Below are 25,758 nucleotides of genomic sequence, written 5' to 3'. Positions count from 1 at the left end.
TCAGATTTTGTGTCGTCTTAAAGGCAGAGCCTTAATTTTACTCTGTATGCTTCCAGTGATTCTACAGAGATGATTTGCAAGCACCACTAATAACAAGTATTTGAGATTACAAAGGTGTTGCTTTGCAAGCACCACTAATAAGTATGTGAGATTACAATGGTGTTGCTTTGCAAGCACCACTAATAACAAGTATGTGAGATTACAATAATGTTGCTTTGCAAGCACCACTAATACGTATGTGAGATTACAATAGTGTTGCTTTGCAAGCACCACTAATAAGTATTTGGGATTACAATAGTGTTGCTTTGCAAGCACCACTAATAATAAAGGTAAGTATGTGAGATTACAATAGTGTTGCTTTGCAAGCACACTAATAACAAGTATGTGAGATTACAATAGTGTTGCTATGCAAGCACTACTAATAATAAGAAGAAGAATGTGGGATTACAATAGTGTTGCTTTGCAAAACCATTAATAAATATGTGAGATTACAATAGTGTTGCTTTGCAAGCACCACTAATAATAATAATAAGTATGTGAGATTACAATAGTGTTGCTTTGCAAGCACAACTAACAATAACAATACTAAGTATGTGAGATTACAAAAGTGTTGCTTTGAAAGCACCATTAATAATAATAAGTATGTGGGATTACAAACTGTTGCTTTGTAAAACCACTAATAAGTATGTGAGATTACAATAGTGTTGCTTTGCAAGCACCACTAATAATAATAATACGTATGTGAGATTACAATAGTGTTGCTTTGCAAGCACCACTAATAATAATACGTATGTGAGATTACAATAGTGTTGCTTTGAAGCACCACTAATAATAACAATAATTAGTATGTGAGATTACAATAGTGTTGCTTTTCAAACAACACTAATACGTATGTGAGATTACAATGGTGTTGCTTTGCAAAACCACTAATAAATATGTGAGATTACAATAGTGTTGCTTTGCAAGCACCACTAATAATAATAATAAGTATGTGAGATTACAATAGTGTTGCTTTGCAAGCACAACTAATAATAACAATAATAAGTATGTGAGATTACAATAGTGTTGCTTTGCAAGCACCACTAATAATAATAATAATAATAATATGTATGTAAAATTACAATACATATTATTACCTAACCCTAACCCTAACCTAAACTAACCTAACCTAACCTAACCTAACCCTAACTTACCTAACCCCTAACCTAACCCTAACCCTAACCCTCACCCTAACTGTAACCCTAATGCATATTATTACCGAACCCTAACCCAAACCCTAAACCTAACCCTAACCGTAACCCTAGCTCTAACCCTAACCTTAACTATACTAACCTAACCCTAACTCTAACCCTAACTTACCTAACCCCTAACCTAACCCTACCTAAACCTAACCTAACCTAACCCTAACCCTAGCCCTAGCCCTAACCTAACCTATCCTATCCTAACCCTAACCTAACCTAACCCTAACCCTAACCCTTACTCTTACCTAACCTAACGTATCGGTTACCTAACGTAACCTCGGTTCTCTCTAGATGAGGGAACGAGTATTGCGTAAGCTAGCTTACGCTACGGGAAAGATTCATCTTTTCTGAGATATTGAAGCCAAAAAATTATCCTTAATTTTTGTATCCATTGTCAACGCAGTGCGGCAGCTGCAGACCTTGAGCGGGCTAGCTAGCGAGCTCATAGGTTGCTCTGCGGCAACTGCTGCAGCCTATAGACGAGCTTGGGCGAACTCGCATCCAATGAGAGGCGTCCGCACGCTCACTGCATCAAAGCCCGCCAAAAAGGGCGTGACTAGAGTGCATATAAGCGTAGTTCGTAGGCTGGAACCCTGGTTTTCATTGACTGAAGCGAAAAGTCGCCGTGGCGCGAAGCACGGCCGGCTACGCAATACTCGTTCCCTCATCTAGAGAGAACCGAGGTTACGTTAGGTAACCGATACGTTCTCTTATGAGAGGTTCTCTCGTATTGCGTAAGCTAGCTTACGCTACGGGAACCCATTGTCAACGCCGTGCGCGCCAAGCATCCACTGTATAAGCCCCAGGGAATTAAGGGGGACCCGGGGAGCCCTTATGAGTGGGGAAATAATATTTGGCCGGCAAGAATGCGGGTCATTGATTGTGTAATACATAAGCACATAGTAGGACGGGAACGACAGAGCGGCGGTGCCGGTCTGTGTGGAATGTGTCCCATCAGTGCAGCTCACCAGGGGAGCTATAGCGTATTAAACCGCTAGTAGTTTTGCCTGCAGAGCGGGCACTTCCATATTGTAAAATCTGACAAAGATGGAGGGGGAAGTCCATCCCGCTGCCACACATATGTCGTGAATGGAAATTCCGCTGGACCATGCCCACGAGGATGCCATGCCTCTAGTGGAGTGAGCCCTAATGCCCAACGGGCATGGCAGGTCTTTTGACGCGTATGCAGCAGCAATAGCGTCCACTATCCATCTAGATAGTGTCTGTTTCGAGGCGGCGAGACCTTTGGTGCGCCCTCGAACGAAACGAAAAGCTGCTCGGAGCGTCTGAAAGCAGCGGAGCGTGCAGTATACAATCTCAGTGCTCTGACCGGGCAAAGGAGATTGGCGTCGCGTTCGCTATCCGGTGCTGGCAGCGCCGATAGGGAAATGACCTGTGCTCTGAAAGGAGTACCGATCACCTTGGGAACATAGCCGTGTCTAGGCTTTAAAATGACCTTGGAGTCACTTGGTCCAAACTCAAGACATGCAGCGCTGACAGACAGCGCGTGAAGGTCTCCCACACGTTTGACTGATGACAGGGCAGTCAGAAAAACGGTTTTGAGTGAAAGGTATTTCAAATCCACGGATTGAAGTGGTTCGAAAGGGGGCTTTCATAGTTTCGAGAACTATAGAAAGATCCCAGATAGGAACCGATGGGGGCGCGGGGGTTCATCCTTCTAGCTCCCTGAGGAAGCGGATGACCAGCTCGTTTTTACCCCATGACTGGCCGTGCAGGGGTTCAGCGAACGCTGCAACGGCCGCCACATACACTTTGAGCGTGGATGGGGATCTGCCCTTATCCAGCAGCTCTTGTAGAAATACGAGGAGCGACGACACCCCACATGTCCGTGGGTCCAGGTCTCTGTCGGTGCACCATTTTGAGAACACAGACCATTTTGACGCATAGAGTCTTCTCGTGGAAGGGGCTCTAGCGTGTATGATGGTGTTTATTACTCCTTCTGGCAGAGCAACGGGTAGTCGTTGATCACCCACGCATGCAGCGCCCAGCGCTCTGGGTGGGGATACCAGATTGTGCCGCGAGCTTGAGAGAGGAGATCTGCTCTCACTGGGATGGGCCACGGCGCTGTCAGTGACAGCTGCGTAAGCTCCGGGAACCATGTCTGATTCTCCCAACGCGGTGCTATGAGGAGCACCGAGTGACGCGTTTCCCTGATCCTCTGCATTACCTGTGGCAATAGCGAGACGGGAGGGAAGGTGTAAAGCGGGCGTCTGGGCCAGCGCGTCCTCGCTTTTCGAGAAAAATATTGGGCAGTGAGAGTTCTCTTTGGATGCAAAGAGGTCTATCTCTGCTCTGCCGAATAGGTGCCATAACGTCTGGACTGTTTGAGCGTGCAGGGACCATTCCCTGGGGAATATTGTCTCTGGACAGTCTGTCCGGGCCGTCGTTCAGGTGGCCTGGCACGTGCGTCGCCCTCAGCGAGCGCAGGTGGCACTGGGACCAACTCAGTATGCGTTTTGTCAGATGGAAGAGGTTCCTGGATCTAACACCGCCCTGACGGTTTAGGTAGGATACCACAGATCTGTTGTCCGAACGGACCAGGACGTGGTGACCCTGAATGACCGGGAGAAAGCGCACGGCGCGCATCGACCGCTATCATTTCCAGACAATTTATGTGAAGGAGCTTTTCCTGAACTGACCATAGGCCGAAAACCGGAGAGCCCTCGCAGACCGCGCCCCAACCCTTGTTGGACGCGTCTGTCGAGATGACTTTTCGGCGAGATACAGCTCCCATTGTCACTCCCCGCTGATACCATTCGGCCACTGTCCAGGGCTGCAGAGCTGATATGCAGGTCTGAGTCACCTTGATGGGCTGGCGGCCTGTGGCCCAAGCCCAGCGAGACGCGCGGGTGTTTAGCCAATGCTGAAGCGGGCACATGTGCAGTAAACCCAGCTGAAGTACTGCTGCGGCTGAGGCCATGTAACCTAGCACTCTCTGGAATTTCTTCAGAGGCGTGAGGCTGTTCATCTGAAAAGATGCGGCTAGTCGCTGAACACGGCGTGCGCGCTGTGTAGATAAGCGAGCCGTCATTGCCACGGAGTCTAGTTCTATTCCCAGGAAGGAAATGGTCTGACTGGGCTGTAGTGAGCTCTTGGTCCAATTGACTGCAAGACCCAAACTGTTCAGATGGCTGAGGAGAACTGCTCTGTGAGACAGAAGCTCCATATGTGACTGAGCCATAATCAGCCAGTCGTCCAAATAGTTCAGAATTCGCAAACCCTGACTCCGCAGGGGTGCGAGCGCCGCATCCATGCACTTCGTGAAAGTACGGGTGCTAAGGACAGGCCGAACGGAAGGACGGTGTATTGATAAACCTGGCCGTCGGGCGAATCTCAAGAATGGCCTGTGACGGGGATTTATCTGAATCTGAAAGTATGCATCTTTCAGATCGAGAGAAATAAACCAGTCCCCTGGCGCACATGCGCGAGGAGTTTCCTGATTGTAAGCATTTTGAACGGTCTTTTTGCAAGCACCTTGTTCAAAACCCTGAGATCTAATATGGGTCTGAGGCCGCCGTCTTTCTTGGGAACAAGAAAATAACGGCTGTAAAGCCCCGACTCGCTCAGAGAGGGTGGCACTTTTTCTATGGCCCTTTTGCACAGAAGGCTTGCTATTTCTGAACGAAGCATGCACGCTGCTTCCGTGTTCACAGTGGTTTCGAGCCGCGCTCTGAAGCGAGGGGGGCGGCGATCGAACTGTAGGAAATAGCCCTGTTGTATTGTGCTTAACACCCACTTGGATATCCCTGGAATAGCTTCCCACGCTTTGAAGCGTAACGCTAGAGGGTGAATGGCCAATTCGCTCTGATTGCCGCACACAGAGCTGAACAAAATGTGTGAGCTGCGTTTAGTGTGTTCATGCATGATTGCTCGCAGACAGCATGAACAGGCTGTTTTGTGAGTGACTTCCGATTGGAATGAATGGGGAAAGAGTCACATCTGTTACGTGATGCGTAAGCATAGTCATGGGCACGGGACTTACACACAGAGGAATGGTTGCTGGCCGTGTAACAGAGCGGGCAGAGAATGGGCGCGCGCGACGCATTTGTGGGCGCATTTATTGACTCTAGCGCTCGAGCGGTTCAGTAACCGCTTTATGTGAGCGTGCTCTGGTGGGGACACAAGACATGCAGTGCTTGTGTGCAGAAGTGAACACTGGATTGTGGGCACATTTTCTACACATAGGGCTGGTCGTGTGACAGAGCGGGCAGAGAATGGGCGCAAGACGCATTTGTGGGCGCCTTCATTGACTCTGACGCTCGAGCGGTTCAGTAACCGCTTTATGAGAGCGTGCTCTGATAGGGGCACGGGATGTGTTATGCTTGTGTGTAGGGGCGAACACTGGGTTGTGGGCACTTTTTCTACACATAAGACATGTTTGCTCTTTACAAGATTTATTTGGGTCGCCGTGAAAACGGCGTTTGAGTGCAGGCAAGCGGGCAGTGTCACCGGCTTGTTGGCTGCTAAATTCACCACTGTAGTAGCCTGAGAGAAGGGGACTGACAGGGGGTAAAGCTTTGACAGTGGTCCGGCCGCGGCGGGACTGAGCCGTCGTTTGTTCAACACAGTTAGGAAGACTTCGGCTGCTCGGGTTTCAGCGTTACCTTAGATCGAGGCCCGCGGGGGGGAGGCGGTCTGCGGCGGCCGCCCTGTCGACGCTGAGAAGTCTGATATTGTTGAACTGGGCGCTGTGAAGAGGCTCGTGCAGGAGGCTGATCACGTGAGCGGCCTGCAGAGGAGCTAGCGCGACGCGGCAGGAAGAGGTTCATGGCTTGGGTGGCTTTCTGGACTTCTGAGAAGCGGTCAACAATGCCACTCACCGCGGAGCCGAAGAGACCGGTTGGAGAGAGCGGTGCGTTGAGGAACGTGGAGCGCTCTGCTTCTCCCATGTCGGCTAGTGTTAGCCATAAGTGTCTCTCGGTCACAGTCAGCGAGGCCATGCACTTCCCTAGAGCTTGGGCTGCAGCTTTGGTAGCGCAAGGGCGAGGTCTGTCGGCTCGTAGATCAGTAACAGCCTCTGGGTGCCTGCCTTTCTCATCCCACTCCCGAAGAAGGTCTGCTTGTAGGATCTGTAAAACGCCCATTGAGTGCAGAGCAGATGCGGCTTGGCTGGCGGCGGAATAGGCGCGGCCAACATAGGCGGAAGTCGCTCTGCAGACCTTAGACGGGAGCACAGGCTTGGAACGCCATCTCGCGGAGGGCGGACAAAGGTGTGCTGCTACCGAGTCCTCGACCGGGGGGATGGAGGAGTAGCCTCTCTCAGTGGCGCCGTCCACCGACGCGAGAGAGGTGGAGACGTGTGAACGGGTCCTGGCTGAAAACGGAGCTGCTCCACGACTTTGCAAGCTCCGTATGTAATTCCGGCAGGAAGGGAGCGCCCGGCCGCGGGTGTAGAGCGGCGATGGCTTTGAAGAAAGCAGCCGTCGAGTCTGTTGGGTGCCTGCTCAGGGGCGGTGACCACTCGAGCCCGAGGCGGTCGACGGCCTGTGTGAGGAGGCGTGTTAACTCCCCTTCGACTCGGCGCGGGTCCTGCTGGATTCCTGGGCTGAGGAGGAGGCTTGGGAGCCTGTCCACTCCTCGCTGTCCGAAGCCATGATGGAACAGCAACCCTTATCCTCCGCTCGTCATCCGAGATGGCAGCAGTGCGGCCGCCGGCGGCAACTGCGCGTCCCGGGGCGGGGAGGGTGAAAGCGATGCTCGAGGGAGAGGCTCCGGCGAGGCAGTCGCTTCAACCACAGTTTCCGGCAGCCTTTGTGAGCGGCGCTTCTTCCTGCGCGGCTGAGGGTAAGGCGGCGCGGCGGTTTCTGCTTTGACCGCTCGAGTCGAGCCCGCAGGGTCGACATCGGTAGCTCCTCACAGAAATCGCATCCGCCCTCAGTGAGGGCGAGCTCTGCGTGCCCCAGTCCCAGGCAGAGAGCGCAGATGATGTGGCGGTCTCCTGTGCTGAGAAGGGCGCGACATGAGGCGCAAGTGGAGCGAGGCATCTTGAAAAAGACGCCGTACTCTTTTGTGAATAGTTCGTGAGAACTAGCTTGCTTAATAAAAGGATACGTCGTCAGATGGCGTAGCTCGCAGGATGGCTGAAGGTGGCTGAGACGGCCGGCTTCTTCTAGCGCTGTCCACGCTTGCTAGATGCCCCTCAAACGGCGACGCGGCTTCCAGGTCAGCGATGCGGAGAGCTTCGCTGAAGAGATGAAAATCAGGGTTCCAGCCTACGAACTACACTTATATGCACTCTAGTCACGCCCTTTTTGGCGGGCTTTGATGCAGTGAGCGCGCAGACGCCTCTCATTGGATGCGAGTTCGCCCAAGCTCGTCTATAGGCTGCAGCAGTTGCCGCAGAGCAACCTATGAGCTCGCTAGCTAGCCCGCTCAAGGTCTGCAGCTGCCGCACTGCGTTGACAATGGATACAAAAATTAAGGATAATTTTTTGGCTTCAATATCTCAGAAAAGATGAATCTTTCCCGTAGCGTAAGCTAGCTTACGCAATACGAGAGAACCTCTCGTAAGAGAACCTAACCTAACCCTAAACTAACCCTAACCCTTACCCTAACCACGAATAAATATGTGAGATTACAATAGTGTTGCTTTGCAAGCACCACTAATAACGAGTATGTGAGATTACAATAGTGTTGCTTTGCAAGCACCACTAATAAGTAAGTGAGATTACAATGGTGTTGCTTTGCAAGCACCACTGATAACAAGTACGTGAGATTACAATAGTGTTGCTTTGTAAGCACCACTAATAAGTATGTGAGATTACAATGGTGTTGCTTTGCAAGCACCACTAATAACAAGTATGTGAGATTATCGCCACGTAAACAGGAAGAATCTGTGACTTTTCTATTTAAGGAACCAGTATGCCGGTTTTCGGGGGGAACGCTCATTTACGAGAAGGCTCATTCACAAAAATGCTCATTCACAAAACCGCTCATTCACAAATTGGATTACTATTGCTGACTGACCTGGAAGCGCGAGGTCGCCGTTCCTCTTTGGGAGTATATTCGTTTGGCTCGCAGCCTGGATTATTTTTTATCTGAGGACATACGCCAGTCATCATCACTTGATCGTGCTCACGGACTATCAAAATTCCCGGTGAGGCTGATCTAAACACTGTCAATAACTCTGTGCACTCTGAACTCCACGTTTACACTCACTTACACCTTGTATTCTATTATTGTAAATATTATTTTGGGTTTGTAAATATACTTGGTTGATTGTTTAATCGTCAGTGTTGAGTAATATTTTTTTTTCTACTCCATAGTCTATAGAAACGGGACTATTGTTCCCATTATATTTTGTGATACTCAACTTTATTATTGTGGAGTGTTACATAGTGGTGGCCCGTACGGGGACTACGTGCTGTTTCTTTTTGGTTATAGTGTTTTTTTGTGTGTCCATAAATATGGAGGAAATGACACAGGCAAATGGTGGAATAATTAATCTAAATACTGATGAAATTGAGAATTGTTAAGGTATAACTATGATGAAACTCAGGCTGCTGATTTCACTGCGGGCCCGTTTGTTACCAGACGTAACCCGACAGATGAAATAGCATCTATACTAAGTTCATTGTATAATTCTGATGATGATGCTGATGGTGATGATGTTGAAAGAGAGATTGTGAATATAAATGTTGTACAAACAATGCAAATGGAGATTGATAAACTTAAGGTGGATTTATTGGCTCTTAACGCAAAAATACAACATAATGAACAGGAATTAAAACAGTCTGTAGATAGTTCCCTTAATAGGGAAACTAGTTTCCGGGAGGCAGTGGACGCTGGCTTAGCAGACTTAGAAGATCAGTTCCAGAGGTCTGTAGAAAAGTTGGAGAGAGCGGTGGTTGACTGTTTCCTACGGAGAGATGCGAGATGGGAAAATCAAATGAAAAAATTGAGATTCACCAGTACTCCATCTCGTTCTCAAATACAGCCTTTTTATCCTGCCTCTTCCCCATCTACAGCTAATGCCTTAAATACTCCCGTACCAGCTACAAGACATAAAGTCCCCCCTGTTAACAGAGGAAACGCTACCTATGATGTCACTGCTGGAGCTCGATTACCGAACATGACTCACCCTTCATGTATGCCCAGTATGTCATCTTTCTGTGGGAAACCCCCTATCCGTCTGGAATTTCCTTCTTTCGGAGAATCCTGTGAGACATCAGACGTACTACATTTCATCGAACAGGTAGAAAATTATCTGGCCATTAGACCCCTGCCTAGTGTGGAGCTTGTTGGCACCCTGAGTACAGTGCTCAAAGGACCCGCTCAGAGTTGGTGGAATGCTGAAAAAAACAAGATCAATGATTGGCAGTCTTTAAAAAATGCTTTTATGTCTGCATTTCTCCCAGAGGATTACCTCACGGAAGTGGAGGACAAGTTAAGATCACTGGTGCAGCAACCCAGTCAGCGTTTGAGAGATTTCACCTATGATTACCGAGCCCTCTGCCTCAAATGGAAGCCAGCTATCACAGAAGAGGAGATGGTGAGCCGAATTCTTAATAACATCAACCCAAGGGTTGCGGGCTGTCTGAGAGGCACGGTGAAATCAGTGGAACAGCTGGTGAAGGTGGGATCTATGGTGGAGAAGGACAGGATGGGAGCAAAAGATTACTGGCAGAAAGTGGGCAAATTGAACAGCAAAGAGACTACAACTAAAAGACCACCTGAACGCCATACTGCTAAAAATCTAGCAGGAGTATCCATAGCACAACCCCACCCTATGACATCCCTTCTAGTAGTGCCGATAATGATAAAAGGACAAGAGGTGAAGGCGGTGCTGGATACAGGGAGCACATACACCCTTATTCAGGAAAGCCTGTGGAGACAGTTGGGAGGGGAAGCGAAACCTGACCCTCCAGGCCCACTTCAACAGTTCATTATGGCTGATGGAAAAATGCACCAGGCGATCAACAGGAAAACAGTCTGTTATGAGTGGCATGACAAGATATGCAGGTTGGACACCTATATTATGAAGGATGCTCACCTGACCTTTCCCCTTATAGCTGGTCTGGACTTCCTGAGAGCCGCTGAAGCCATAGTGGACGTGGGACAATGGAGATATGGACTGAAAATGGGCAAAGGATATATTTATTATCCATTTCTAACTGCACTTCTAAATCCTGTGCTGTCTTCACATCTGATGGCTGAAAACCTAGGCATGACCGCTGCGGTGAGTCTATATTATGCCTTACCTCCAACCTGGAATTCATCCATTCCTGACTTACACACACAAGTTGTTCCCAGATGGGACTCCGCCAATCAGGAGGAATTAAAAACGCTGATGGAAAATTGGCCTCGTACCACCTCTCAAATCTTGGGAAAAACATCTGTGGAACAGCACAAAATTATACTTTCTGACGAAATGCCCTTGAGATCTAGGGCTTATAGGGTCTCACCGTTCAAGAAGAAGATTATCGATGAGCAAGTAGAACAAATGCTACAAGACTATATCATCGAGCCTTCTTTCTCTCCTTGGTCATCACCTATAGTCCTCGTCCCCAAACCTGATGGTTCCTACAGGTTCTGTGTGGATTATAGGAGGCTTAATAGTAAGACCGTACCTGACGCCTATCCAATGCCAATCATTCATGACATCTTAGAATCCATGGAAGGCGCCTCCTGGTTCAGCACATTGGATTTGCAGTCAGGGTACTGGCAGGTAGAAATGGAGGAAAGTAGTAAAGAGAAAACAGCCTTCCTCACCTCTCAAGGTCTATTCTAGTTCCGCTCCATGCCATATGGACTATGGAATGCCGCTGCCACCTTCCAGAGGCTGATGGAGAAGGTCCTAGCAGAGTTGAGAGGGAAGTTTTGTTTAGTTTACATTGATGACATCATAATCTATTCAAGGTCTTTACCAGAACATGTACAACATCTGAACACCATTCTGCAAAGACTAAACCAAACTTCGCTTACTCTGAACATGAAGAAGTGTCACTTCTTTAAGAAGTAGCTGAAGTTTCTTGGACATATAGTCTCAGAGAAAGGAGTGGAGGTCGATCCTGAAAAGACCAGAGTGGTAGCTGAATATCCTCCTCCCAAAGACATTAAAGCCCTCCAATGCTTCTTGGGATTAGCCGGGTGGTACCACAAGTTCCTTCCCCATTTTGCCGATATCACAGCTCCATTAAACAACCTGAAAAAGAAAGGAGTTAAGTGGGATTGGACTCCTGAGTGCCAAACCAGCCTGGAGACTATCAAACAAATATTACAAAACCCCCCAGTATTGATGCAACCTGACCTCAATCAACCTTTCCAGGTTCATAGAGACGCCAGTGATGTGGGCTTAGGAGCCATTATTACCCAGCAAACTCCTGAGGGGGAACGAGTAATAGCTTACGCATCACGAACATTGCGTGGACCTGAAGTGAATTATTCGACGGCTGAAAAAGAGTGTCTAGCTGTAGTCTGGGCAGTGGAAAAATGGAGACATTACCGTGAAGGAAGACAGTTCGACATTTACAGCGATCATGCTGCCTTAACTTGGGCCTTCAATTGCCCTAAAACCTCCTCTTGGCTGACCCGGTGGACACTTAGGCTGCAGCAATTCATCTTCCAAGTACATCACAGAAGAGGATGTCTGAACCTGGGACCAGATGCCTTGTCACGAGTCTGTGAAGCTCCTGAAAGTGAAAGTGTGCCCTGTCTAGCATAATAAAATCAAAATGTGCCTCTGACATACCCCACACGTTAGAGGAAATCTCACAAGCACAAAGTCATGACAATACGGTGTCTCTCCTCCAACTGGCCCAAAAACCAGAAATGTTCAGGATAACCAAACTGGTTATTCCTCAGGCATTAATTCCTGGTTTCTTGCATTATGTACACGATAACCCGCTTGGAGGACATCTGGGACAGCTGAAAACCTTACTGAGGCTCTTGGAGGTGGCATGGTGGCCAACTGTCCGTAAGGATGTCTGGCAGTATGTCAAGGGATGCGATACCTGTCAAAAATATAAACATGACAATACAAAACCCAGTGGATTCTTACAACAGACGCAAGTGACAGAACCAGGTCACACCTTGGGGATGGATTTTATGGGACCTTTTCCTATCAGTAAAAAACAGAACACTTACCTTCTGGTCATAGTTGACTATTACACCAAATGGGTAGAGATGTTCCCTTTAGAGATAGTAAAACACAGAAGATCGTCAAAATTCTCAGGGAAGAAATCTTCACCCGATGGGGGGTCCCAAAATACATAATTTCGGACCGGGGAGCACAATTCACTTCTAACATACTGTCAGAGCTATGCAGGTCCTGGGGAAGCGTCCAAAAACTCACTACCAGTTATCATCCTCAAACAAACCTCACAGAAAGAATAAACAGGACAGTAAAAACTATGATTGCGTCATATGTGGGACAATACCATCAAACTTGGGACCAGTGGTTACCTGAGCTGAGGTTTGCTATCAACACGGCTCACCAAGAAACAACAGGGAGAACTCCGGCTGAATTAATGCTGGGCAGACAGCTTCACGGTCCACTAGAGAGGTTGATCCTCAAAAACCCCACTCCTGACCAAACATCATATAATATAATTGAAAGACAGAACATCATGGCAGAGGAGGTAAAGCACCGAGTAGGGGTGCAACAATCTAGACAAGCTAGATACTATAATGCCCGACGGGTTAAAACTCATCCTCTCTCATCTTCCTCGAATAAATACTCTGCTAAGCTAGCGCCCAAGTGGGAGGGCCCAGCTGAAATAATAAAAAAATGGGGCAAATAAATTACACTGTTCGTTGGGGAGACCCATGTAAAACAGATATTTTAAATGTGGTTAACCTGAAACGCTGGTACGGACGATCTCCTCCTATGCCGAAGGCTGGGGGGGATCTATGTAGCGTGCCCACACAAGGGGATTTTATATATATGGTTTATGACATCAAACTAATTATGTTGATTCATTGTTGCCTATTAGTTATATTGCTTTCCCCTGTATACCTGTTATTCCCTCATCTGGTGTGTATTGTCCCTGATTTCTGTTCACGCGAGAACTTCGCGTGGATTTGCATCACGTGTTTAATCGCCACGTAAACAGGAAGAATCTGTGACTTCTATTTAAGGAACCGGTATGCCGGTTTTCGGGGGGAACACTCATTTACGAGAAGGCTCATTCACAAAAACGCTCATTCACAAAACCGCTCATTCACAAATTGGATTACTATTGCTGACTGACCTGGAAGCGCGAGGTCGCCATTACACTTTGGGAGTATATTCGTTTGGCTCGCAGCCTGGATTATTTTTTATCTGAGGACATACGCCAGTCATCATCACTTGATCGTGCTCACGGACTATCAAAATTCCCGGTGAGGCTGATCTAAACACTGTCAGTAACTCTGTGCACTCTGAACTCCATGTTTACACTCACTTACACCTTGTATTCTATTATTGTAAATATTATTTAGGGTTTGTAAATACACTTGGTTGATTGTTTAATCGTCAGTGTTGAGTAATATTTTTTTTCTACTCCATAGCCTATAGAAACGGGACTATTGTTCCCATTATATTTTGTGATACTCAACTTTATTATTGTGGAGTGTTACACCCTAACCCTAACCATAACCCTAACCCTAACCCTAACCCTAACCCTAAACCTAACCCTAACTTACCTAACCCCTAACCTAACCCTACCTAACCCTAAACTAAGCCTAACCCTAACCCTAACCCTAACCCTAACCTAACCCAAACACTAACCCTAACCCTAACCATAACCCTAACCCTATCCCTTACTCTTACCTAACATAACCTAACCCTTACTCTTACCTTACATAACCTAACCCTAAGTCTAAACTAACCCTAAACCTAACCCTAACCCTAACCCTAACACTAACCTAACCTAACCCTAAACCTAACCCTAACCCTAACCACTAATAATAATAAGTATGTGAGATTACAATAGTGTTGCTTTGAAGCACCACTAATAATACCAATAATAAATATGTGAGAATACAATAGTGTTGCTTTACAAACAACACTAATAAGCATGTGAGTTTACAATAGTGTTATTTTGCAAGCACCACTAATAACAAGTATGTGAGATTACAATAGTGATAATTTAAGAGCACCAAAAATAAAAAGTATGTGAGATTACAGTAGTGTTGCTTTGCAAGTAACACTAAAAAGTATGTGAGATTTCAATGGAGTTGTTTTGAAAGCATTACTAATAATAATAATAAGAATGTGGGATTACAATAATGTTGCTTTGCAAGTACCACTAATAAGTATGTGAGATTACAGTGGTTTTGCTTTGCAAGCACCACTAATAATAATAATAATATGAGGGATTACAAAGTGTTGCTTTGCAAGCAACACTAATAATAATAGTAAGTATGTGAGATTACAATAGTGTTGCATTGCAAGAAACACTAAAAATTATGTGAGATTACAATGGTGTTGTTTTGCAAGAACTAATAATAATAATAATAATAATAATAATAATAATAATAATATGTATTTGAGTTTACAATACATATTATTACCTAGCCCCAACCCTAACCCTAGCCCTAACCCTAATCCTAACACTAACCCTAATACATATTATTACCTATCCCTATCCCTATTCATAACCCATACCCTAATATATATAAATACCTAACCCTTATCCTATAACTAACCCTAACCATAACCTTAACCTTTACCTTAACCCTAACCCTAACCTAAACTAACCTAAACTAACCTAACCCTAACTCTAACCCAAACTTACCTAACCCCTAACCTAACCATAACCCTAGCCCTAACCCTAACTTAACCCTAACCCTAACTCTATTCCTTACTCTTACCCTAACCCTAACCTTTACCTTTACCCTAACCCTACCCATTCCTCTTACCCTAACCCTTACCCTTACCCTAAACCTAACCCCAAACTCAACCTAACCCTAGCCCTAACCCTAAACCTAATTAATATTATTAACTAACCCTAACCCTATTCCTTACCCTAACCCTAACCCTAAACTATCCTAACCCTAACTCTAACCCGAACTTACCTAACCGCTAACCTAACCCTACCTAACACTAACCTAACCCTAACCCTATTCATTACTCTTACACTAACTCTATCCCTTACCGTTCCCCTAACCCTAAACCTTCCCCTTACTCTTACCCTAACCCTAACCACAACCTAACCCTAACCCTAACCGCATCACTAATAACAAGTATGTAACTTTACAATAGTTTTGATTTGCAAGCACCACTAATAAGTATGTGAGATTACAAAAGTGTTGCTTTGCAAGCACCACTAATAATAAAAATATGTATTTGAGATTACAATACATATTATTACCTAACCATAACCCTAACCATAACCCTAACCCTTACCTTTACCCTAACTCTAACTCAAACCCTAACCATAACAGTAATCCTAACCCTAACCTTACCTAACCCTAACCCTTATTTTAACCCTAACCCTAACCCTAACCTAACCCTAACCGCATCACTAATAACAAGTATGTAAGTTTACAATAGTTTTGATTTGCAAGCACCACTAATAAGTATGTGAGATTACAAAAGTGTTGCTTTGCAAGCAACACTAATAATAATAGTAAGTATGTGAGATTACAATAGTGTTGCATTGCAAGAAACACTAAAAATTATGTGAGATTACAATGGTGTTGTTTTGCAAGAACTAATAATAATAATAATAATAATAATAATAATAATAATATGTATTTGAGTTTACAATACATATTATTACCTAGCCCCACCCCTAACCCTAGCCCTATCCCTAATCCTAACACTAACCCTAATACATATTATTACCTATCCCTATCCCTATTCATAACCCATACCCTAATATATATAAATACCTAACCCTTATCCTATAACTAACCCTAACCATAACCTTAACCTTTACCTTAACCCTAACCCTAACCTAAACTAACCTAAACTAACCTAACCCTAACTCTAACCCAAACTTACCTAACCCCTAACCTAACCATAACCCTAGCCCTAACCCTAACTTAACCCTAACCCTAACTCTATTCCTTACTCTTACCCTAACCCTAACCTTTACCTTTACCCTAACCCTACCCATTCCTCTTACCCTAACCCTTACCCTTACCCTAAACCTAACCCCAAACTCAACCTAACCCTAGCCCTAACCCTAAACCTAATTAATATTATTAACTAACCCTAACCCTATTCCTTACCCTAACCCTAACCCTAAACTATCCTAACCCTAACTCTAACCCGAACTTAACTAACCGCTAACCTAACCCTACCTAACACTAACCTAACCCTAACCCTATTCATTACTCTTACACTAACTCTATCCCTTACCGTTCCCCTAACCCTAAACCTTCCCCTTACTCTTACCCTAACCCTAACCACAACCTAACCCTAACCCTAACCGCATCACTAATAACAAGTATGTAACTTTACAATAGTTTTGATTTGCAAGCACCACTAATAAGTATGTGAGATTACAAAAGTGTTGCTTTGCAAGCACCACTAATAATAAAAATATGTATTTGAGATTACAATACATATTATTACCTAACCATAACCCTAACCATAACCCTAACCCTTACCTTTACCCTAACTCTAACTCAAACCCTAACCATAACAGTAATCCTAACCCTAACCTTACCTAACCCTAACCCTTATTTTAACCCTAACCCTAACCTAACCCTAACCGCATCACTAATAACAAGTATGTAAGTTTACAATAGTTTTGATTTGCAAGCACCACTAATAAGTATGTGAGATTACAAAAGTGTTGCTTTGCAAGCACCACTAATAATAATAATATGTATGTGAGATTACAATGCATATTATTACCTAACCATAACCCTAACTCTAACCCTAACCCTTATCTTAACCCTAACTCAAACTCAAACCCTAATCATAACCCTAACCCTAACCCTAATCTTACCTAACCCTAACCCTAACATATTATTACCAAAACTAACCCTATCCCTAACCAAACCCTAACTCTAACCCTAACTTACCTAAACCCTTACCCTACCTAACCCTAACCAAACCCTAACCCTAGCACTAACCTAACCATAACCTTTACTCTTACCCTAAGCCTAACCCTAACCTAACCCTAACCCTACCTAACACTAACCTAACCCTAACTCTAGCACTAACCTAATCCTTACCTGCAAACTTACCCTAACCCTAACCCAAACCTAACCTAACCCTAACCCTAAACCTTATCCTAACCCTGACCCTAACCCTAACCCTAACCATAACCCTTATCCTAACCCAAAACCTAACCTAACCCTAAACATAATACACATTATTACCTAACCCTAAACCTAACCCTAAGTCAGTCTTATCAGTGGTGTGGCAGACCACAATTTTTTGAACCCCGGGCCCGTTTGGGGCTGGTACATTGATGTTCCACCAAAAATCCTTTACGAAGGAACCATGGGGATGGGTGCAGAACAAAACACAGACAGTTCGTTCACACCTGCAAAATAAAAACACACATCAGAAACAAAAAATGAAGCCCAAACATTCAGATGACCCTGACTTTGTAACAAAAACCCGTATCTTATTTAAAATCATCAAATTGGTGCATCACAAAAATAATATCAGTCAGGAACAGCCTCCTGCAATTGACAAAATTGAAAAACACCTGTCAGAGGTCATCAAACCAGCTTTGCCAAACCCCACAACACAAGCCCTCATTGAAGGCAATGCCAAAAACTGGGCCTATACCACTATGCTGATTCTTAAAAACCACTATGAAGACGCATTGGTAGAAGAAATGGCTAAACTCCAGCACATTCCCTCCCAGGGCTGGGAGGAATGTTTCAATACGGCCATATTATGGGCTAAATGTGGTATCGGTAAAAGATTGAAAGACAAAACAATACACGAGGCTCACGGGTTAGTAGGGGAGAGATGGCACACCTCCGTCCCTGCCTTGGATTCTTTAGAAACGAGGGAGGAAGCGGAGACCCAAAATCTCTCTCCCAGAAAACACAATGACTAATACAGTTAAGGTGCAGGCTTTGGTGCACACCATGATGGATGCACAATCTCTGTCTGAAACATCCACCCCCTTAGTAACAAAACCGACCAAAACAGCATGCACGATGACAGACCCACCGAACGATTGGTCTCCTATTAGAAAGGAGGACTCGGACAGTCATTCAGAGATTACCATAAATCTCCCTGCCTCCCCAAAAGAACAATGCACTCCTCGTGTTCGTCCCAACCCCTGTATCAGACAGGAACAAGACCTCATCCTTATTGAGGATCAAGGAGAGTGCGAACGGGATAATCTCGGCTCACAAAGAGTCACCTTAAGCCCCGAAAAAGTCACCAGCCTCAGGACAGCCACACAGGCTCGTTTAAGTGTCGAACTCAACACACCTTCTGGAGCACGACGTGACTCCCAGGAGGACGGACCGAATAGACACCTAAACACGTCCAGAAAAATGATAGAATGGAAGCTGAGTGTGCGAAAAAAATGGCTCGTTATCGGGGACTCCAATCTGTCCAAAATTCCACCTTTTAAGAATTCTGACCTCCAAATAGAAAGCTATCCAGGGGCCACGTTCAGACACATGGAGGCTGTGATCAATAAAACGCAGTCTCCACTGACGTGGAACACGTCATCTTATCATTAGGGATTAACAGCCGGGCGCAGAACGCCAAAGACACTGCCATCAAACAGATGCAGGCGGCTTTAAGAGCGGCAAAAGAAAAATTTCCACTGGCAGAAATTTGGGTTCCAGAGTTGAACTTTTCAGGAATGCTCCCAACAAAGGAGCAGACACAATTGACCATCCTGAACGCCTATATTTCTGCCAATTTAAAACACATTCGGCCCTGTCCAGATCTGAATTTCACACTGAAAGTGACCATATACACTGGACGGTGGACACAGCCAGAAACATGCTCCAGCACTGGCTTCAACATTTAAAATAAATATCCCCACAAGCCTGTATGCGCAGGAGGGGCATCGAAACGTTGTAATCCTATCTAAAAAATTCCATATCACTCCCCACAACTTTGCCTGCTGAACAGGGGTTTGACTTTTATTCCATCGGGTAGAACGAGCAGAAAACGCCTCGAAATGCAGACGCGATACGACCTGCAACAATACCACAGGAGACTTAAATTGGCAGCCTATTTCCAAAATGAGACTGACTCAAATCCCCTCCGTTCACACCCAAATCGGACTGGGTCCCACCCGCAGACAAACTACCCGCAGATCTCCGCGACGTTATTCGAAAAGGATCTGGAATATCTTAAAAACATTTTAGACCGTCCCAGGAAGAGCTTAACCTCACTCTGGAGGAAACGAACGCTCTAAAACAGTTAAAGGGCAATAAACAGATCGTCATTAAACCTGCAGACAAGGGCAGCGCGATAGTCATATGGGACCGAGAACAATATTTATGGGAGGGATATAGACAATTGAATGACCTAAAATATTACCAGAAATTGGATAGACCCATTTTTTAGACACTGTACCTATGGTTAAAAATATAACCCAAACCCTATATCAGAAAAAACACATCAACGTAAAACAAAAGTCCTACCTATTGGGTAACGCTGAACCTAGAAGCAGGAGGTTCTACATGCTCCCCAAAATACACAAAGACCCGACCAAATGGAGCAAACCTCACGAAATTCCCCAGGAAGGCCTATAGTATCCGATTACGGCAGTGAAACGTACTATACGGCAGAATTTTTAGATTTCTACTTAAATCCTCTTTCGACGGGCCACCCCAGCTATATAAAAGACACGTATGATTTTGTCCAGAAAGTCAAAAGACTAAAAATTCCCCAAAAGGCCATCCTGTTCACTATGGACGTGGATGGCCTTTACACAAACATCGATATCCAAGAGGGAATTCAGGCCATTAAAAATATTTTTCAAAAAACCCAGACACCTCCAGGCCCGACAAAGAACTCATCCAATTATTAGACATCAATTTAAATAGAAACGATTTTGAGTTCAATGGGGAATTTTTCCTGCAAGTTAAAGGCACGGCGATGGGCAAGAAGTTTGCCCCGGCCTACGCTAACATATTTATGGCAGAATGGGAGGCTTCGGCCTTATCCCGATGCCAAAAACAGCCCCTTCACTATTTTAGGTACCTAGATGATATCTGGGGAGTATGGACTCACTCTGAAGACGAGTTCATGGAATTTGTGGCGACACTAAATAACCATAACCCATCTATTAAATTAAAATCCACCACCAGTCACCTATCGGTAGACTTTCTGGACACCACAACTTACAAGGGTCCAGATTTCATTTCGTCGCACAAATTGGACATTAAAGTCTTCTTCAAAGAAACCGACACGCATGCCCTACTACATAAAAGCAGTTTTCACCCAAAACACACTTACTCAGGCCTCGTCAAGTCGCAACTCCTGAGGTTCCGTCACATATGCACCCAGGAACGGGACTTCAGAGAAGCGACACGTAATCCTCTTCAAAGCTCCGGCCCAGAGGATATAACAGGTCCTTCTTGAGAAAGGTTTTTAAATCATACTTGACAAGCAGGGCCCAGGCGGAGGGACCGGCGTCCCCTTTGTCCTGACTTACTCCTCGGCCGCTCTGAAACTGACCAAAGAGGTAAAGTCCAACTTCCAGAACATATTGGGACAGACACAAATATTGAAGAACCACAGAGTTATTGCAGCATTTAGAAAAAACAAAAGTTTACAAGACTATCTAATTAGAGCCAAACTCCATCCTCTTCACAACACGAAACAAAAACATCAGGGACAATATTTGGAACAAAAAAGATACGTACAAAACAAGTTCACAAAAGAGGTTTTCAGTACTCACCAATCAGGAACGGTACACTGTAAAAACTGCATTTACCTCATCACCTGCAAACAATGTCGAGCTCAATATGTGGGAGAAACGGGCAACACCGTTCTGGTCAGAATGACGCAACGTAAATACAACATTCTGAGGAAGAGAATATAACACTTACCTGGTCCAACATTTTCTTAAACACGGATGGGAATCCTTCCGGGTCACGGTCCTACAGGCCAACCCGCAGTGGTCCGTGCCCCAGAGAAAAAGAGCAGAGAGAATTTGGATCAATAAATTAGGCACTATATATCCCCAAGGCCTGAATGAGAAGTGAATCCAGTCGAGTGAGCGACATTGATGGCCTGTGCACACTGGTTAGCGCCTACCCTCCTTAACTAACACTTCCTAAACCTAACCCCTAAACCTAACCCCTAAACCTAACCCCTAAACTTAACCCCTAAACTTAACCCCTTAACTTAACCCCTAAACCTAACCCCTAAACTTAACCCCTTAACCTAACCCCTAAACTTAACCCCTACAACTAATCCCTAAACCTAAACCTAACCCCCAACCCTTAACCGCTAACCCTTACCCTAAACCTTACCCTTATCCTTACCCTTACCACTTTCCTTTGACCACCCTGTTCCCATAAGGTTCTAGCTTTGGTGAGTTCTGCTCTTTCAAATTGTATAATTTTCACTTGCATTTCCCTAATGGGCGCGTCTTCAGAGTCTTTGGGTAAGAGCTCTTTTAGTTGCCAGTCATTCATGATTTTAAGCATTTTTGTTATAATCTTTTTCCTGCTTTTCGTCATTGTTGCTATTCTATCCAGTGTTTTGCCTTTTACTTCAGCCATGGTAATTGTTTGGCACTCTTGTTCTCATTCACCTTCTCTGCCATTTTTTTTATATATAATTTCATTTTGTTTTGGTTACTTTTGTGGGGGGGTTTTTTTGGGTTGTTTTTGTGGGGTTTTTTTTACTCTGGAGGCTCAATATTTTAATTCAGCTGGGGAACTTTTTCTAAGTGAGTTTTCATGTTTTTGAGTATCCTTTGTCATAAAAAAATTCTCGCTATTTAGGGTTCCTTCCTCAGATAATATGGGGGGAGCCAGAAGGTAACTTCTATCAGGTGTCCCCAGATTCACACTATTTGAGTGACCTTTGTATTCTCTCCCCGTCAAACAGTAGATTCCAAGCGTGTGTTTGTTTCAATTAAAATCCCTCTTTAAGCAGCCAAGCTTCTACTCACAATTGAGCGGGCAGTCATAAATTGGGATTATTTACTTCAACCACACTCTTCTGTTAGAATCTTTTTATAATTCCTCCCACATTTCCCTTCACTACTTGTGGCCGGTCAGTTTGTATGGAGTACACCCGAGCAACTGACTCAATCTGTCGCAACCCTTGAGTTTGTTTACACTGTTAGGTTACCGCTCTCTGGATTTATTTTGACAGAGACACCCCAAGTTTGAAAAACACTGCTTAGTGAGCGTTCCACTCACTCTTCAACCGCAAAAAACAAAACACAATGTCCCTGCCAATTTATTCTATTTTATTACAAAGTGCGTTCAAGGAGACTGAAACTCAGCGTCCCGGGACTAAGTGGCACTCGTCAGACACTCCACCTGTAATCCGGTAGTGGCTCCACTGTTCCAAACAGGCCTCCAAGGTCTTTGTCTCCGTGAACCACTCTGCCCTTTAAGGCAGGCTGTCGTGGAAAATCTTTGATGAATTTCTCTAAAATGCAAGACAACTCTCGGAGTCCAGGGTTCCAGATGCCAAAGTTGTAGTTTATTGAACTCCAAAAACTTGAGACCAAACTTGAGACCAGAACTTCAGCTGTCCATTCTGACACTCTTAGTCCAAAACCTCCTCTTCTATACAGTTTGTTATCTGGCATTACCTCATTTCTACGCCGCTTCGTTATTTTTGTAACCAATGGATACTATTTGTCACCATTATCTCACAGAGCCTTTTGATATCTTTTTACTGGTAAAAACTTGGCTTTAGTTTATCTTTTTAATTAATTTGACCACTAGTTGTTTTTACTCCTTATCTTCAACTGTGTTTCAAGGTCCTTTTTCTCATTATTTTGTTACAGCTGGGTGCTCTTTGTGGCCTCTGCAGCATCAACACTTTTAGTAACCTCATATGCACTCTCCTGGGTCACAAAAGGCCAGGAAACTCATATAAGTACTTTGATATAAAAACATACTAGAATAATGAAAGATATACTATATACTCCCTCCTTTGAGACTTACAAAAAGTCTCAATCTATTTCCCTCGACCAGAGTGCAGTCACACAAGCCAGTCTGTCCCATTCCATCATGTAGCCAAAATAGGCTACTCAGTCCTTTATCCAATAGAGTCTTTATGGGGCTGCACTCTGCAGGATTAAGGACCAAACGTCTCCCTCCACCCTTGGCTAGGAAGGAGTAAAAGATCCCAATCTTCCCAATCTAGCTATCACGTTTCCTGGGGGTGGGTGGCAACAAATAAACTAATTTGTAATAAGCGTGTTCATGCAATTTTAAAGCCTTGCATGATGTAGAGTACAATTGATTACACATTGTTATATACACTCACCTAAAGGATTATTAGGAACACCTGTTCAATTTCTCATTAATGCAATTATCTAATCAACCAATCACATGGCAGTTGCTTCAATGCATTTAGGGGTGTGGTCCTGGTCAAGACAATCTCCTGAACTCCAAACTGAATGTCAGAATGGGAAAGAAATGTGATTTAAGCAATTTTGAGCGTGGCATGGTTGTTGGTGCCAGACGGGCCGGTCTGAGTATTTCACAATCTGCTCAGTTACTGGGATTTTCACGCACAACCATTTCTAGGGTTTACAAAGAATGGTGTGAAAAGGGAAAAACATACAGTATGCGGCAGTCCTGTGGGCGAAAATGCCTTGTTGATGCTAGAGGTCAGAGGAGAATGGGCCGACTGATTCAAGCTGATACAAGAGCAACTTTGCCTGAAATAACCACTCTGAGGTATGCAGCAAAGCATTTGTGAAGCCACAACACGCACAACCTTGAGGCGGATGGGCTACAACAGCAGAAGACCCCACCGGGTACCACTCATCTCCACTACAAATAGGAAAAAGAGGCTACAATTTGCAAGAGCTCACCAAAATTGGACAGTTGAAGACTGGAAAAATGTTGCCTGGTCTGATGAGTCTCGATTTCTGTTGAGACATTCAGATGGTAGAGTCAGAATTTGCCGTAAACAGAATGAGAACATGGATCCATCATGCCTTGTTACCACTGTGCAGGCTGGTGGTGGTGGTGTAATGGTGTGGGGGATGTTTTCTTGGCACACTTTAGGCCCCTTAGTGCCAACTGGGCATCGTTTAACTGCCACGGCCTACCTGAGCATTGTTTCTGACCATGTCCATCCCTTTATGGCCACCATGTACCCATCCTCTGATGGCTACTTCCAGCAGGATAATGCACCATGTCACAAAGCTCGAATCATTTCAAATTGGTTTCTTGAACATGACAATGAGTTCACTGTACTAAAATGGCCCCCACAGTCACCAGATCTCAACCCAATAGAGCATCTTTGGGATGTGGTGGAACGGGAGCTTCGTGCCCTGGATGTGCATCCCACAAATCTCCATCAACTGCAAGATGCTATCCTATCAATATGGGCCAACATTTCTAAAGAATGCTTTCAGCACCTTGTTGAATCAATGCCACGTAGAATTAAGGCAGTTCTGAAGGCAAAAGGGGGTCAAACACAGTATTAGTATGGTGTTCCTAATAATCCTTTAGGTGAGTGTATATAGATATATGCTTAACAAAACACTAGTACAACTAACATAGTTATATGCATCCCTTGGTGCCAGAGGAACTCGCAGACATTTCCGGTAATCTGGAGCGCTATCTTTTAAACCACCAGTAGAGTCTTGCTCTTGCTGCTAAGCACTGAGGTGCTCGTCGATCCTTTTCTGTATTTTATCATGGCTTATTCTCAGGCCTGTCGTGTTCTTTTTGAGGAGACGAAGTCAAGTTTTCAAAGTAAACATTTTATTTATTAACAAGAAAGAATAAGTACAAAAATCATTCAACCAGCTGGGGATCTAGTCTGCTTCACCCGTAAGCTCCGTTCAAAAAGACCCCGTTTCTCCAGTGTTCCCTTATTTTCTACCTTTCTGACCCGGGATGTATTCCTTTGTTCTCAGTTTTTTAATCTTTTGATTGGCTTATTTTTGCCGACGGGGCATCTCCAATATTCTAAGAGATAAGTTCCAATCATTTGGTTGGTTCGTTTTTTGCCACAGTGGGGTTACTGGTTTTGCCTCCTATTGGTTCATTCTTATCAGATCCTTGCTTAAAGAATTTACAATGTGTAAGCTGTTTCTAGGCTCCCCCTGCCTAAAGAATTTCGAATGTAGAAACTGTTTCCAGGTTCCCCTGCCAAAAGGATTTCCTGTGTCAGAAATGCAGCTGCAGTTTATCACATCTTCACATTCACTTATCCTTTTAGCGTTTCTGGTTTTAACATATTTTTCAAGTTAGTTACACACATCATTCATCATTTGTTAGCAGGCATACATTGTTTAAAATTTGTCACACACATAAGGTATATACTGATTAAGTTTGTAAAACACAACAATTCCCTCCTTTTACACCATTCATGGTGTAAACACTTTGATGCTTCGTCAGGTGTGATACTCTGTGCCGATTCTTTCTCTCTTAAACCTTGTTAGGTGTGATACTCGTTCCAGCACTT

At 44.7% G+C, this 25,758-nt stretch overlaps 1 long non-coding RNA gene across 1 annotated transcript in view; it reads left to right on the top strand.

The window, feature by feature from the left end:
* The window catches only part of LOC127628719 (uncharacterized), a 244,004-nt gene extending 219,663 nt beyond the window's left edge, over nucleotides 1-24,341 (top strand). Inside the window, exon 3 of the long non-coding RNA XR_007968698.1 lies at nucleotides 24,015-24,341. This is a non-coding gene — a long non-coding RNA (uncharacterized LOC127628719). The remainder of the gene's footprint in view (nucleotides 1-24,014) is intronic.
* The last annotated feature ends 1,417 nt before the right edge of the window (nucleotides 24,342-25,758 follow it).

The sequence above is a fragment of the Xyrauchen texanus genome, chromosome 35 (assembly GCF_025860055.1).
Source record: "Xyrauchen texanus isolate HMW12.3.18 chromosome 35, RBS_HiC_50CHRs, whole genome shotgun sequence".
Taxonomy (NCBI): domain Eukaryota; kingdom Metazoa; phylum Chordata; class Actinopteri; order Cypriniformes; family Catostomidae; genus Xyrauchen; species Xyrauchen texanus.
The sequence above is the reverse complement of the archived record's forward strand: the minus strand, read 5'-3'. Positions and strand labels throughout refer to the sequence as shown.